Below are 16,480 nucleotides of genomic sequence, written 5' to 3'. Positions count from 1 at the left end.
GGCGGCAAAACAGGGAGTGGGCTCCCTGCTTGAACATACGTTCTCCAGAGCCAGCCCAAACCCCACACATTCTGGATAACCTTGAAGTCTCCCAGATCCCCGGCTGGGGACTGGGAAGGATAAATGCCCAATGCCTGAACCAAGGTCTCCCTACATCTGAAACCTAATAAAGTTGTGGCCAATTTTAATCCCACAGCACATTGTCTTGAGTCATTATTCCACTCGGGGGTCGCCTGGGGTTGGGGGACTCCACCTGTCCACGCAAACCAAGGTACCACTGTATGTGTCATCCTTGAACTCCAATAGTGGCCAAGAGCAGAGGACACCAAAGAAGAAAAAAAGGAATAGAAGAAAGGGAAGGGAAGAAGAAAAGAAAGAAGAAAAAAGAAAAAAGGGGAAAGGTCTTCACATTTTCCATTTGTCAGTTACATTAAATAAATTATTCAAAATATTCACTCAAGGATGACATCCAACTATTCTACTTTCTGTCAAGAAATATTTTGTCCAATTTTCAGATCCAAAGGTTTCAAATACATTCCTTTTTTCTTTTCACACAAAAAGTCCAAAAGGGGTTATCTAATTATTATTTTTAAAGGTCAACAATGGTTTTTCTCTAATCAACCATATCAACCTTGCCTCCAATAATTTAAACAACCATGCCTTCATAATAAACAATAATAAATATTTCTGTCTTTGTCCATATAAGTATCCCCATTGTGTTCATATATTGAGATATTATTCCACAGTTCTTTTCTTATATATCCATTAATTTGCACCCAGTTCTGTATCCTCAGTTCCCATTTCCTGTTGTGTTTGCCATGGTTTTCCATCCTTATCTAAAACTATCAATTTCATTTGCATTTCTTCCATTCTTTTTCCAAGAGGAGTGCCAGAAATTTGATAGCTCTTTCCTCTGAGTTCACTCCAAGTTGTACACAAAGCCTTTTCTCTCTCAGCTCTATCAATGCCAGATCCAGATGTTTCTCCATCTTTCCATCCATGACTTCATTCCACTCCTCCAAAATCACAGCTCTTCCATTTGGCTGTTTCAATCCTCCAAACACCTCTGTGAAGGACTTTTCCATTTCACCATTTGTTCCCTCCAACTCTACCATTTCAACCTCTGCCAGTCCTTTATCCGTATTCTTCTCCAAAGTCTCTGCATCATCTTTGATTCTGCTTTTCATTTCACTCATCCAAGGCTTACTTTCATTTCCCATTTAATCAATCTTTGATCTAATCAATTTCATTTGCTCAGCAAACATTTGCTGAAGAATACAAACAGTAAGTGTAATGTCCAAATATATACTTGCCATACTGAATGCTTTTGCCATACTGAATGTATTATGAACAACTGAGTCTCATTACATCTCACATCTCTACCTTAAGATCTTCACAGCCTTATCTCTTAATGTAACATGAGACCCAACAGGCATAGTCCATGTAGAATGAACAAATTCCTTTCCCACAGAGTATCAAATGGCAGAGTTACTTTCAATTTTTAAGCAGGACTTTCATTGAGAAAACAACAAATAAAAAATTTCTCAGCACAATTCTTGTTTGTTTAAAACTTGCTTGTCTCAAGCCATAAGACAGGCTTTTTGTTCTCCCTTCAACCCTTTAACAGTTGACTTCCCTTCCCTTCTTCTGGAAACTAGAATGCAGCTCATGCACCAAATGTAAATCTCCATGGAGACATCTCTCTCAGTTATAAATTATAACTGTCAAAGAAATAATTAAGAAAGGGAGGGATTTTGCAGATCTAATGCATATACAGGGCTCTTATGTGACTTTTGGACTCTGCCCATTATCTTAAGATATTTGTGTGCCTATTAGTGAAATCAGGTTGGCAAGCACACAAGACAGAGCCTTTGTGGTGGTGGCCCCACAGTTGTGGAACTCTCTTCAATTTAACATTTGTTTTGCTCTTTCAGTTCTACTATTCTACTGCCTTTCCTGAAGAGAATTTTGCAACAAAAGGAATTATTAATGAATTTGAGTGGTTCAAGCTGGGTAGAGTCTCTTGGGTAAAATCACAGAAGTGCATCATCATGACAATTTGTCTTAGGCAATTATACATATATGGGCACACCTGTCCACACTTGACTGTGATCTTAGGCGCCTCTGTACACCACATTACATTTCAGTTTAAAACTTACCTCTGACTCCTACAACATTTTTTTTCCCTCTCTTTAAAAAAATAAAATGCTCTTATGTTGTCTTATGCAAGAGAGAACTTTTGCACTTGTGGACAAACAAAATAAACTTGTATGTTCCAGTGCCATCTGGTGACACCTACTATAATTACACTGTTTAATTAAGGGACATTCATTCATTTGTGGTAGGAGCCAAACCCACCAAGGACCTTGCCATTTTTCTGCTCCCAGTGTAATTTCAAATCTCACAGAAACCATTCCACTGTTTTACTTATCCACTAAATCTGCAATCCTATGTTTATTGGGAGGACACCCAGGGGCTATAGGGAGCACTGGATCTCCTGCTCTGAGAGGGAAGAGATTGTTCCAGACTTTGAGATGGTGATCCAATACATTTAAAGCAAAAATAAAATAATGCAAAATAGACATTATCAGTGAAGACCCATTTCTCCAAGTGGGAAAGCCTGTTGGAAGAAAGCCTCCACTGAACTCAGAGCAGAATTTTCAGAATGCCTGGGCTGCCCCTGTTCTGTGGAACAGAATTCCTGTTGAGATACTGCAGGTTCCCACTATCTGCACTTTCCTGGAACAACTGAACACATTTTTCTTCCAGGAGGCTTTCCCACTTGGATAAATGGGTCTTCACTGATGGACCAGTTCAGTTCAACCTCAGTATGTTCTCAGCCAGCCTCCACCTGCCTGCCTTCTTCTTTAAAACCAGTCCAGGGGGTGGCACAGCCTGTCAGCTTTATTCTCCTTAGTCTTGTGTTTGTCCTTTGAGGAACACAGCAGGGAGGATGAGGAAGAGTACAAAACTGGAATTAGTTGGCTCTGCCAGCCATTGACTCTGGCTCCAACTATTGCTGGGCTTTCTTGCCTTCTGCCCTACCAGTCTCAATGGGCACCAACCAATGATGTCTCAGCAACTGTGGAACAAGCTTCTGAAATCTTAGGAACTTGCAGGAGAAACTTTCATGCAGCAATCTAGTATAAGGTGGTCTCTCACATAACCTGGCCCTGAACTGTATATGGTCTTGTATTTTAAGTACCAACAACCTGGGCTGGCCTGGTAGCGAATTGGCAGCCAGTGCAAATCCTACAGACAGGGTGTTATATGTTGGTAGTAATTTGCCTCCACTAACAACCTAGCTGGTACATTCTGCACCATTTTCAGCCTCCAGACCAACACCAAGGGTAGCCTCAGATATTATGCATGGTTATTATCCATTGCAAAATGCAAGTGGCATCATCGTGCATGCTACCTCATTGGAAAGCACAGGTGTTGCTTATCACCCATCAAAGCATGGGCCTGACATAATTGTGCATCATTTACCAATGGGAAAGCAGAAACATGAGCATTTATTGACTGGCTTAAAGTGCACATCACGTCACTATGCTTTCACTGCCCCCTCATACTAACCCAAGAACACTTTGCTTATTGGGGCGTTTCTCTTCAGTACTGACTAAATATATGATTTTTTGGAATAGCTTCATTGCAGCAAAAATGTTAAGCACTGGGGATGTCTGTGAGTAATTTTATTTGCTGTGCTTCTTGTGTCTGTTTGCAGCTATAAGCCTGTCACATGCTGATTCAGACAATTGGCCCATCCAGCTTACTTTTGTCTAGACAGGCAGTAGCTTCCCAAGGGCTTAGGTGGCGGCTTTCCATTCTCTCTCCCTCCCTGCTGGAATATGATAGGCCCCATCAGTATTGGCTTTCCGCAGGCTCTTGAATCTTTCACTGGTTGTGCTTTGAATCACTATGAGTAATGGTAATTTTCTCTCTTATGTTACCAATGAAACAATATAAAGTGTTGGTCTATTGATGGATGTGAGAAGCAGATTAAAAATGAAGATAATAATTTATGTTTAAATTTAAATTTAGATCCAACCTCATTGAGACAAATGCTGAGGATGTGGGGGGATAGATTGTTTATTTTCTGGAATACTGACATATGTGGTGTATTAAACCACACTGGGGTAGAAACATCTTTCTTGAGCTAGCCACGTGTCAACTGTAGTTTATTTGTTTATCTCTCGAGGAAAGCTGTTTCCTAAACTGTTTTGTACCAATTGTCTATCATTGTGCCAGAAAAATATTTCCAGTGTCTGGTTATGCTGCGTCTCACCGCTTGTAATAAATGCCTTATTAATTATTTATTATGTAATTCAAGATTGTTTTCTTTAATAAAGCTAATTCTAGTTTGATTTCCAATTGTTGTTTTGCTATTTTATTAATTTCTTGGAATATCAAATTCCAGAAAGTCTGGATTTTTGCACATTCCCACCACACATGCAGATATGTACCAAGGGTGGGGCAGCCCCTCCAGCAACATAGTAAGGCATGAGGATGGATCATTGCCAGCTTCCTAAGGGTCAGGTACCACCTATATATGTGTTTTAGGGTTAATTCTCTATTGCTTGCCAAAATAGGGTCAAGTGAACCCACCAATGCACTAAGTAGAATTTTGTAGATTGTGGAGGTTATATCTGGGCCTTGTCTTTCTGTGGATATTGCAAGTCTTTCAAAAGGGACTAGAGGTCTTGTGGCTGCATTACTGGTAATTGGGTTAGCAGAAAAGTGTGGATTGCGTGGAGTAGCAGTCAAAGGGTTTGTAAATTTTAGTCCACATTTCTTGGTCTGATAGTGGTGTATTTTTGCTATAAAAGCCACATTACCAGTATAGAACTTTTGAAATAGTGGGTGGAAGATGAAGTGTCTCAGTGGGGACAGTGCTGAAGTTAGGATTCCTGCCTTCTCTTTCCATGCAATTAAGCATGATTTTTGTGTATTTTGTAATGTTTTAGTTATTGCTTATAACTACTTTTGTTATGTTATTGTTATGCATTTTTTCATATTGTAAGCCAACATGAGCATAGTTTGGACTGTGGAAAGGTAGCATAGTATAGATAGTAAAGGTAGTATAGATACATACATAACAAACTTATGTATGTATTTATATAGGTTTTGAACTTTTAGGCCAGTTCTAATATTTTGCTTTAAAAAGGGGTATCCTGAGGCTGAAATTCCCTCAATTTGTTTTGCTTCCAGTTGGACTCATTGTTTTGAAGTATCATCTAAAATAAAAGGGAATGTATGTCTTACTTGGCTAGCAATGAAATATACCTCCAGTTTTGGGACTCCCCAGCTTCCTTCAAGTGTGGGGAGGGGCAGGTGTTTGGTACTTATTCTGGACCTTTTGAGGGGGAAATTCTTTGAGGCTGTTTTAACAGGCTTGAGTATTGCACATTTTAATTGCAGGTATCTAAATGAAGATGTCTTACTATGTATTTTGATTGCAGATAGTTGTATTTTTATGATTGACATTCTTATTTTTCTGTTGGCTTCTATTTTTTGTGAACCACCTTGGTATTCCTTCTTAAAATGAAAGCTGGTATATAATATTTTATATAATTTTTTTTGATAATAATAATGAGGCACGAGCACCTTTTGATTGGAGCTGCTGGGACCTTCTGCATTCAGTGCCTGTATGCATCCACTGATGATCTGTAGACCCTTCCAAACAGAACACAAATAGCTCATCACCATCAAGATCAAAGTTGTTTGATCAAGCTGAAGGACTAAACAAGAAGAGTCATCAAATGTTCAGGTCAGCTTGCACCACAACTTGTATGATACACTGAATGAAGTGGCTCACTGAATATGTACAGCTCACATCATTTGTCCTTATTTTATGGAAGATGTTCCTAGTGAACTATGTTACATAAGAGAGAAAGAAAAGAAGTAAGCCTTTTGGGGAGGCAAGGTATTCTTCTTCCTTAGAAACTGGTTGCTACGACAGAATCATTCTGCTCTGTGGACCAAAGGGAGAAGCAGCCTATCCTTTGTGTATTTGAAACTATTTTTAACAAGGAAAAAATATACATATGGAAACCGTGTCTTTAGTTCTGTGTTATCACAGCCTTGCCAAACACAAGATGCATGATTATTATGATGTGTTGGGTGTTTTATTATAATTATTATTATTCACCATCATCTTAACAGAGATTTATATCCCATCTTTCCTCCGAAGAACTCAAGGCAGCATGCATGGTTCTCCTCTCCACTTTCCCCCTCCACTTTTCCCCTGTGGGGAAAGTTGGTCTCTGATTGCCCATCTGTGGCTGGAGGGTTATACTGGTAGGTGGGTAGCAGAAACCCCCAAGTGGAGGAATCAAATTTCCTTTGTCATCCTGCTAGTCTTCTAGCCAACTGTATCTCAAGGTGTAGGTGGCAGAGTTTCTCTTATCTCCTCCCTCCCCTCTCATTACCTTCCAGGCCCCACAGCCTCAGAAAGGAAAAGATCCCACTACACTTTGAATCCAGAAAACGTCCTGCTGGACCATGGGAAGGATGTCTTGTGCATGAAGTTCTTGCTGGCAAAGAGCCAAGCTGGGGTGCCATCAGGGGGCAAGCAGACAGAAGGACCATGTGTATGCCACCTGACCCAGTGCCATCATCCAGATGTTTAACAGCAGATATGGGGAACCTGTGGCCTTTCAGATAGTGAATAGCAGATGATCAAAATCGCAATCATAACAATTCCCTGCTTAAAAAAATATATGGAGAATGGTGCTGAATAGGGCAGTGAACACAAGTTACCTTTGTCTTCTTGAGCCTCCTAACACTCCAGCAGGATTCTTTGCCAGCCAAAACGTCCTATCAACCACAGCCAACATGACCAATGGTCAAGGATTATGGGGGCTGCAGTCCGATAACATTTGGAAAGCCACAGGTTCTCCCATACCTGTTTTAAATGGTGGTCAACCAAACCTCCATACCTCTTTGAGGGTGGTCATCCAAAACAGAAGAAAAGAGAAATTGCAGATGGCTTGGTACTTTCATACTGTCATCACCATTGCATGATTCAGTTGTTTTGGTGTGATTAGACAAATGTTTATGCTTTAGTTAACCATGAACCACAATGGCCAAGAGCGGGTAATAAGAGTATTTTGGCATGGTGGGCTGTTGCAAGCACAGCATTTGGGATTGATTAGCATGCTTCTGTACAAGTATGAACACATAATCAACCCTCTTATTACAACAGTTACTGTATGTAAAGTATAATAAAATAAAATATAGCAGATGTGTGGAGTGGTCAGCCATAAAACAAATAAAAGGCTGGGTGTTTGTCAGTGGCAGACACTGAGGTTTCAAAGTTTAGTGGCACCCCGTGTGATGCCAAAATACAGAACCCCGTGCCTCTTCCCTTCCAGTCTATATCATAGTTGTGGTGCCCCCGAGATTCAGCCCCCAGTGCAGCTGAACTGGTCGTGCTGCCCTAAATCTGCCTTTGTGTGTCCATGAAAAGAAACTTATTTAGCATTACATATTCTTCAATTATAAGTTGAGCAAATTTTGATTTTCTTTTCCTGGAAGCAATAATGTAAAATCAAGAGCTTTTGAAGAAAACTGCAGAGATTAATAAAGCGTATGGTCGGTTAAAGGCTTTCAGTGAGTCCAGTAAGCTTGTTACTCAGACACTAGAAACATTTGATTGAACACTTGAGACATGTAACTGAATTAGAAGTATTTTACAGTAGCATTTGGATTGTGGCAAGAATAGAATTGGCAGCCAGCTGGAAAAGCCATTGATTAGCTTCACAAATGCTCACAGCTACAAATCTGGTTGGTTGCAGAAATGGTAGTTAGCATCCTTAGCTAGGTTCCAGCAAGGGAAAAGAAAAACAGTGATCCCCAGTGACATGTGCAATTTCTTATTGCAAGCCTTTTTGGTTGTTTAGCAAACCATAGATAGATTCTTTTATTGTTCCTATTGCCATTGTCTAAAGAAGCTCTTTGTATTATGTTATAGATAGCTACTTGTGATTTCAGCAGGGTGTTTTGGGTTTTTTTAAGTCAGCTCTTCCAATTCTGTCAATTGTCATATTTTATTCTAGGTGCCTGGTTGCTGTTTCGTTTTCCTGGATTAGCCGCATAGTAGGATCCCACCCAATCAGGGAACACATACTGGATGACATCCCAGTGCTTTGTAGCCAGTCAGATTTGGGTTTCCAATGTCACTGTGGGCAATTGTCAGTGAGGACTATTATTATTATTATTATTATTATTATTATTATTATTATTATTATTAAAAAATTGTATACCGCCCTTCATCTGAAGATCTCAGGGCAGTTCACAACATAAAAATACAAGATAAAAACACAAAATTCATAATAAAAACAAGAACCAACCAACCAATAACCCCACTGTCCATTTAATTTCATTTATTTAAATGAATGCCTGGGTATTTTCATGAGAAATAGTGAAATAAAAAAATTAGATATATAATAAATGTTCACAAATGTACCAAACAAACACGTACATATGTGTATAAACCCCCAGTGACTATCTTTTACCTTTAAAGGGAAAAAGTTCAAAATAAGATCAGTGGAAGATAAGGAAAAATTTTTGAGAGACCACAAAGAAGACCTGCAAAAAGAAGTACTAGAAGAGCTAAGAGCTTTAAGATCAGGAGTACTAGACATAGTACCACCACCTTTGGGACTGGACAAACTTTAAAAAGCGATACCACCGTCAGAACAAGAAGAACTTTTGGGAGCAGTTGGAGGAGAATAGAATAACCACACCATGTCTCTGCAATTATTAAGTTGGAACATTCATGGATTTAATTCCCCGGAGAAGAGGAAGAAAGTCTTTCATTTATTGAAAAAGGAACAATTGGACTTAATTTGTTTACAGGAAACTCATGTGATAAGGCTTCACAGGAAAGTACTGATTAATAAAAGTTTGGGTCAAGAGTTTATTTCATCGGACAAGTTTAAAAAGAGAGGAGTTGTTATTTATGCCAAAGAGAGCCTATCACCGAAATTTGTTTTTAAAGATGAACAAGGAAGATTTGTGGCAATTGAGATTCAATCACAAGGAGAAAAATTTCTGATTGTAGGAGTTTATGCACCAAATGAGGGGAAATCTGAATTCTTCAAGAAATTGCATGAGACATTGCTTGACTACATGGACTACAACATTATTATGATGGGAGATATGAATGGAGTGGTATCTACAAATATGGATAAGTCGCAGAGACAGGTTGTAACTAAAGATGGTAGACTACCAAAAACCTTTTTTGAACTGACTGACAATATGGACTTGATTGACATCTGGAGAACTAAGAACCCCCTTGGAAGAGAGGGAACATTCTTCTCTGAAGCCAAAATGACATGGACAAGAATTGACCAAATATGGATAACTAGAGGACTGGCACCTAAGACTCGAAAAGTGGAAATTTGCCCAAAAACTTGCTCCGACCATAATGCGGTGAAGATGGAGATGAAACTAACACCAATCGGTTCCTTCGGATGGAGGATGAATGACACCTTATTTAGAGATCAAGAGGTTACCAAGAAGGCCCAAAAAATCTTGAGAGATTATTTTGAGATAAATTTGAATACCACGGTTGAAAAAAGAGTACTCTGGGACGCAAGCAAAGCGGTCATGAGAGGGTTTCTGATTCAACAGAACGCAATAAAGAAGAGAACTCAAAATGAGAAAAAAGATAAAATCTTGGAAAAAATAAAAGAAGGAGAGAAGAAATTAAGAGCGAAACCAAAGTCGCAAGAGATTCTGAGAGAAATAAAGCTATATCAAGTACAATACATGAAAATGATAAATCAGGAAGTAGAATGGAAAATTAAGCAGATGAGACAAAAGACATTTGAATCGGCTAATAAATGCGGGAAACTGCTAGCCTGGCAGATGAAAAAAAGACAAAAATTAAACACCATCACAAATTTGGATGTGGAAGGAAAGAACATACAGAATCCATTGGAGATTAGAAAGTGCTTCCAGAGATATTTTAAACAATTATATACACAAGGGCCACAGAAAGAGACTGATTTAGACCAATTTTTAAGAACAAATGGATTACAAAAAATCTCTCAAGAAAATAAGATAATGTTGAATCACAAAATTACAGAACAGGAGGTTGAAGGTGCCATTCAGAACATGCAGTTGGGTAAATCTCCAGGGCCGGATGGTCTAACCTCCAAATACTATAGATCTTTGAAAGATTGGTTAATTCAGCCACTAAAGGAGGTCTGTAATGAAATTTTGGAGGGGAAAAAGGTGCCAGAGTCGTGGAAGGAAGCTTACATTACAATTATACCGAAAACTGAGTCTGAAAAGACACAACTTAAGAACTACCGCCCCATATTCCTGCTTAATGTGGATTACAAAATTTTTGCTGATATCTTGGCTAATAGATTAAAAAAGGTACTAGTCGAAGAGATACATAAAGATCAAGCCGGCTTTCTCCCAGGTAGACATCTGTCTGACAATACGAGGAATATATTTAACATTTTGGAGAAGCTGCAAGTGAACATCAATACCAAAGTAGTTTTAATTTTTATAGATGCGGAAAAAGCTTTTGATAATATTTCTTGGAATTTTATGAAGAAAAATCTTCAGGGAATGGGAGTGGGCCAAGGGTTTGAAAATGGCATAAGTGCAATTTACTCAGAACAAAAGGCTAAGTTAATAGTTAATAATGTGATGACAGAGGAATTTAAGATAGAGAAAGGGACACGACAAGGCTGCCCAATTTCCCCATTCCTTTTTATTTCGGTTCTGGAGGTTTTGCTGAATATGATTAGAAGGGACCGTCTAATTAAAGGTATTCAGGTCGGAGCCAAACAATATAAATTGAAAGCTTTTGCAGATGACCTAGTTTTGACGTTACAGGAGCCAGAATTTAGTATGAAAAGAGTATTAGAATTGATTCAAGAATTTGGTCATGTGGCAGGATTTAAGTTGAACAAGTCAAAAACCAAAGTGCTTGAGAAAAATTTTACACCAATTGAGAAAGAGAGGTTTCAGAAGGAGACAGGTTTAACATTAGTTAAGAAAGTAAAATATTTGGGGGTTAATATGACTGCTAAGAATTTAAATTTATTTAAAGATAACTATGAGAAATGTTGGATAGAAGTGAAAAAAGATTTGGAAATATGGTCAAATTTGAAGCTTTCCCTGTTGGGTCGAATTGCAGCTATAAAGATGAATGTATTGGCATAAATGTTATTTCTGTTTCAATCATTGCAAATTTTGGACAAGATGGATTGTTTCAAGAAGTGGCAGAGAGACATTTCCAGATTTGTCTGGCAGGGCAAGAAGCCTAGAATAAAATTTAAAATATTAACTGACGCAAAGGAAAGAGGTGGATTTGCCCTGCCAGACCTTAAACTTTATTATGAATCAGCAGCATTCTACTGGTTGAAAGACTGGCTGCTTCTTGAGAACACAGACATTTTGGACCTAGAAGGTTTTAACAACGTTTTTGGATGGCATGCATATTTGTGGTACGACAAGGTTAAAGCACATAAAGCATTTAAAAACCATATTGTCAGGAAAGCATTATTCAATGTCTGGATAAGATACAAAGATTTACTGGAAAATAAAACCCCAAGGTGGTTGTCACCAATGGAAGCGAAGGCTCAGAAAAAGCTCAATATGGAGGCCAAATGGCCGAAATATTGGGAAATATTGGAACAAGAAGGAGACAAATTGAAATTGCAGAGTTTTGAGAAATTAAAAGATAAAGTGCGAGACTGGCTTCATTATTATCAAATAAGAGAGGCCTATAATTTGGATAAAAAAATTGGCTTCCAGGTGGAAAAATCAAAACTGGAAACAGAACTGTTAGATCCCAAAACTAAGATACTTTCAAGAATGTATAACTTGCTGTTAAAATGGAATACGCAGGATGAAACGATTAAATCTGCTATGATCAAATGGGCACAAGATATTGGTCACAACATTATGTTTGCTGACTGGGAACAGTTGTGGACCACCGGTATGAAATTTACGGCATGTAATGCCTTAAGAGAGAATATTATGAAAATGATTTACAGGTGGTACATGACACCAGTCAAGCTTGCAAAAATATATCATTTGCCCGATAATAAATGTTGGAAATGTAAAGAAAATGAAGGAACATTCTTTCACCATTGGTGGACCTGCCCAAAGATTAAGGCTTTCTGGGAGATGATATATAATGAAATGAAAAAGGTATTTAAATATACCTTCCTGAAGAAACCAGAGGCCTTCCTCCTGGGCATAGTCGGCCAATTGGTGCCAAAGAAGGATAGAACTTTCTTTATGTATGCAACAACAGCAGCAAGAATACTTATTGCAAAGTATTGGAAGACACAAGAGTTACCCACCCTGGAAGAGTGGCAGATGAAGGTGATGGAGTATATGGAATTGGCGGCAATGACTGGCAGAATCTGAGACCTGGGAGAAGAGTTGGTGGAAGAAGACTGGAAGAAATTTAAAGACTACCTTCAGAAACACTGTAAAATTAATGAATGTTAAAATGATGTTGGACTGAAAATAAGTGGCATTAGCAACAAAGTTAATAAGAATATGCAAAAATGAATTGATAAATGGATGAAAATATAGAGTTATAATATGTTAAGATATAGAGTTAAGATAAACGAAAGAGGGTAAGGATTTGCTGATTTGATTATTTAAATGGGAATACAAAAAGGGAAGGTGTGAGGAGGCCAAGGAAACAAGCTAAGGAGTTTAAAGTTACTAAAAACAGATTTTTTAAATTCTTTTTTATCTATTTGTTTTTTGTATTTTGTATTTTTATTCTTCTTTTTTCTCTTTTATGTATTTTTCTATGTCTTCTTTTTTGTATCTTTTTCTTTCTATGTGACTTTTTTCTATTTTGTAAACTTATGTTTTTGTAAAATCTCAATAAATATTTTAAAAAAAACAAAAAACCCACATGTCTGAAGCAGCACAGGAAAACAGCCATGAAGCCATTTTGGCTCCCAAACTGACCAAATGTTTTCTCTGCAAAGTCAAAGGAAAATGGAAAAGCCTCCCCATTGTCTTTTCCTTCACAAATCCTGTCTTAAGGGTATGTCTGTGTATGAATAGGGTGAGCCTGTGACCTGGCTCAGGAACTAAGTATTTATCATTACAAAAGACTGGCCAGGCTCCCCCCAGGGTATCCAAACAAGTAAGCATTAACAGGTAACCTACCAGACAGGAGGTAAACAATGCACTCAGATTTCTGGTAAACAACGCACTCAGATTTCTGTTGTAGACCACCTCTTTCTGTGATGTAGGCATGATGTGTCTGGGGGGTGGTCTTGAGCTACACCCCTTCTGTGATGTATGTATGATGTTTCTGGAGGTGGTCTTGGACTCCAGGGCGGGCAATTTAAAATGTCTATATAAGGGCGGGCACACCTGGGTTCTGGGTCCTCCTCCTTCTCCTGCATGTGAAGGGGGCACCCTGTTGCAACAGTTCAATAAAGATCAGGCTTACGAGCTGCTTTGCTTCTCAATATTCTCTGGTTGGCCTCTATTCTTTTCTCTGACCGATGGAGAACCTACAAAGGACTCTATAAGGGCTCTTGTGTCCCCCATAAGGGAATAAGGGCAGATTTTCGTTTATTACAGTAGTAAAATGTTATCAAAAGTAGGAAAACTGTGTGGGAAACTGTGAATAGTTTGGGACCAGCAATGGCAAGAAACTCTGACAGGCCCTCACCAGACTGTTTAATTACTGTACAAATTAATTTGCTAAACACGGCATGTTTAGCCTGGGGGGGGGGTTTAAGTCCTAAAACATTCGTAACCCTAATGAGTGTCATTAAATAACTGATTACTAGCTATTGTTAAGTGTTTTTCTAGAAAGCACTGAAAGATGAGCTTCAGTGCTTTGACTTATCAAAGTTAGAACTGGCAAAATAAGCTGCTTTGTTACACCTGTGGTTTAGGAAACAGGGGTGCTCTGCTCAAGAGCAAATATGATTGTGCACGGGAACAAATACCAATCTGAGCTTTCTCAACAGAATAAACCAGGAAGCAACCCAGAATTCAGTTTCTGTTCTTTGAGATAGCAAATGATAGCCTTTGCAACTCACAGCAGGCAGGCATTTTTATAGCACCAACTTACATTGGTGCAATAATCTCTCTTTTCTCCAGTGGCAGAGCATCTGCGTTGCATACAAAAGGTCTCAGTTTCAAATGCTGACATTTCCATTCTAGATGGACCACTGGCATAAAGCAGCTTCCTTTGTTCCCAGCTCTGAGAACAGTAGGTCAGTGAGGTAGCCTAGAGGTCTCTAAAATCTGTTTTAGTACCATTGCACTTCTGAGGATCCTTTTTTTGGGGGGGGACCTTTGCAGTTTTATTGGTGTGGGTATGTAGCAGAGTGATCCCTGAGAATAGCAAATGAAAGTCAAATGCATAAATTCTCATGTCAATGTATCATCATATTTTGCAGTTCCATATTAAACTTTTCTGTTTCTGAAGCAGAACTGATGAATTATGAATTTTCCATTGATATGTTTTTCATTATTATTTCAAATTATTATCCAGAACATGTTTCATGTGCAGTTTGCAATAGTCTTCAGATCCTTCAAGTCTACATTCCCCCTTCCACATGCAAGCATTGATAAAGCATTGCCAAAAAAGTGATTTTAATGAAATCATATATACAATCACATCATATCTCTTTGTGTGGCACCTTACCAATGAGCATGCTCATTCGTGTGGGTAAATAAAACACTGCACAAAAATATTCTCCAAGTTAAAGAGGGAATTCAGGAGAAGTAAAATACAGTGGTTCTATGCAATGCTACTCTTACTCAGAGATGACCCATTGCAATTAATAGACCTAAGCCAGGTCCACTAATTTCAATGGGTCTGCTCTGAGTAGGACTAATATTGGCTACCACCCCAGCACATTAGGGTGCCCCATCAACCTCATTCTGTCATCAGCCAGCCTCCTGTCTGCCTCCTGACTTAACAACCAGTCCAGGGGAAGTGCTACTTGTAACCTTACATGTCCTTGGTCTTGGTGTTGTCACTGTAGATTCCATCAGGGAAGAGGATTGGGACAAACCCAAAATGAGTTGGCTCTGCCTGGTGTTTGCTGCTGTGTCATCTGCCCTGCCAGTCTCAATGGGCACCAGCAATCATTAGGGAAGTGCAGAGTGGAGGAATGGACTCCTTAAATCAAGGAATGGACCAGGAGAAACCGTATCCTTGCTAATTTGTTTACCTTCTCCAAAATGAAAAGCTTAAAAGGCCCTTATCTGAATTGTCCATCATAGCCACAGTTAAACCAACCCCTACCTCTTCTGTATAGTTTTGCTGAGTTCATTGAGATGAGATCAGGTAAACAAAGACATGGCCACAATTCTTTGTAAGGAGGCAAGGGCATTACTGCTCATACATCATACAGGGGTGGTCAACCTGTGGCCCTACAGCTTCAGCCAATGTGGCCACCAGTTGGGAATGATGGGGGCTGTAGTTGAGCAGCATCGGGGGTGGGCTGTTCACTGATTTTCTCCGTTTTACAGAACGGAACAGGTAAATGCTGGCAACACTGATCTTGTTCTGGGGTGGGGCCATGGTGGTGTGGTGGTGTATGTGATTTGCTGCCTCCTGACAGCTGCTCATAATCCATCACAACTGGGTTCCAATCCCACTGCACACGGCCTCAGTTCTTAACCACTGGCAAGCTTTATTCTCTGCTTGGTTCCACATTAGTGGAGCTTTTGCAGTGGAGCTTTTGCAAGAACAAATGAGGTAATCTGATGAACTAAAAGTACATTATAACAAAATATAAATGTACCTAATAACAGTATGACCCCTACATGAGCTGTCAAGACACAGCAGAACTTCCATGTTTAGAAGCAGGTTTTCTCAGGTTACCAGATAGTGGAGAGAGAGCATTGTATCTTGCTTGTGAAATCCCCAAGGCACCAGGGTAGCTATTGTGTGAAAGCACAAAGTGGAGTGATGGATCTTCACTTGGTCCAGAAAGACAGCAGACAATAATTCGTAGGAGAAGTGTTCCATAACTTTGTAATCAGAAAGGCATATATGTGCTTTGATAATTAGTCACTCTACTCCACATTAAATTTGGCAGCCCTACAGACTGGATGATGGGTCAATTGTGCTTCCATGTGATGGTTTCTGGGTGGCACTGGGAACATAGGTGGAAAGCATATCCTATGAAGCAAGAGTGCCAAGTAGCATGGACTTGAGGGCACACAATGCATTAACTCTGCTGAAACTAAGCAGGTTTCAGGGCTCATCTAGACTTCCTTTTGTAATGCATTTCTAGGCACAAGCCTGGCTTTAAAGTTCCATGTATGAGTGGGTTTTCTTTTCCTCCAGCCCTTTCCTCATGAAAACCTGCTTTTTTTTACCGCTGAATCAGAGCAAATGTCAATATGCAAAAAACCCAAACTGCATTTGTTATGATTCAGTGTTGAAGAGTGGGCTTTTCTGGGAAAAGCATTGGGGAATTTTTTTAAAAAAACAACACCACTC

The sequence above is a fragment of the Podarcis filfolensis genome (genome assembly GCF_964270895.1).
Source record: "Podarcis filfolensis genome assembly, chromosome: Z".
NCBI classification, from domain to species: domain Eukaryota; kingdom Metazoa; phylum Chordata; class Lepidosauria; order Squamata; family Lacertidae; genus Podarcis; species Podarcis filfolensis.
Note: the sequence above shows the minus strand (reverse complement) of the source record.